An 876-nucleotide genomic window follows, 5' to 3' on the forward strand; every position below is an offset into this window, starting at 1 on the left:
AAGTGGCCATGTTTTTGTAGCGCTGGATCAACCCTTTAAGTCTCTGATGTGGTTCACCATAAAACGCATCATCCACAATAAAACTTATTGTCTCAACTACGTCTCCCATTATCTATGATGTGGTGTGCTGTCAGTGGTGACCAGTGCCTAGATGTCCCAGAATCCCTGCATACTTAGACCTCCAACATGCCTCTAATTCGATACCAGGGTATCCCAGCTCTGCACAGGCAGCAAAAGGCAATATTACAACAAGTGATTGGCATTGTCGCGCTTGCAGCACGACCGCTGGAGGGGAGTGTCATTGTAGCAATTCATAATTTCCTATACAGTTTGCAGCGTTAGGTTATGTACACCCCCCCTGCTGTCTTTTTATTCTATTGTCATAGGAGGACTATTTTCCTGGTTGTATGTGCAAATGACAACAAAAGCATACGTATCGTTTTATGTCAAGTTAGGAGTTTTACGCTATTTAACACCAATAGTAGAGTTGAAGCATAGTTTGTAGTTTTTTTTTTTGCATTCTCTAAACACATGGCAGAGCAGCCAAGTATCTGTGATATATTAAAGAAAAAAAAAGTTCACATCTGTCACGCTGCATACAGTATGCTACTAATCTGGAGCACACTTGTGTCTATTATAACAGACCAGGACCACTTTAATCTATATACATCTCTTTGTAATGGTTACTTGGCTCTTATTCAGAAGGAAGGAGACTATTATGTGGAGATTTATCTTACATGGTGTAAGGTGAAACTGGCTCAGTTGCCCCTAGCAACCAATCAGATTCCAACTTTCATTTTCCAAAGAGTCTGTGAGGAATGAAAGGTGGAATCTGATTGGTTGTTAGGGGCAACTGAGCCAGTTTCACTTTACACC

This window comes from Dendropsophus ebraccatus, chromosome 15, assembly GCF_027789765.1.
Source record: "Dendropsophus ebraccatus isolate aDenEbr1 chromosome 15, aDenEbr1.pat, whole genome shotgun sequence".
Classification (NCBI taxonomy): Eukaryota; Metazoa; Chordata; class Amphibia; order Anura; family Hylidae; genus Dendropsophus; species Dendropsophus ebraccatus.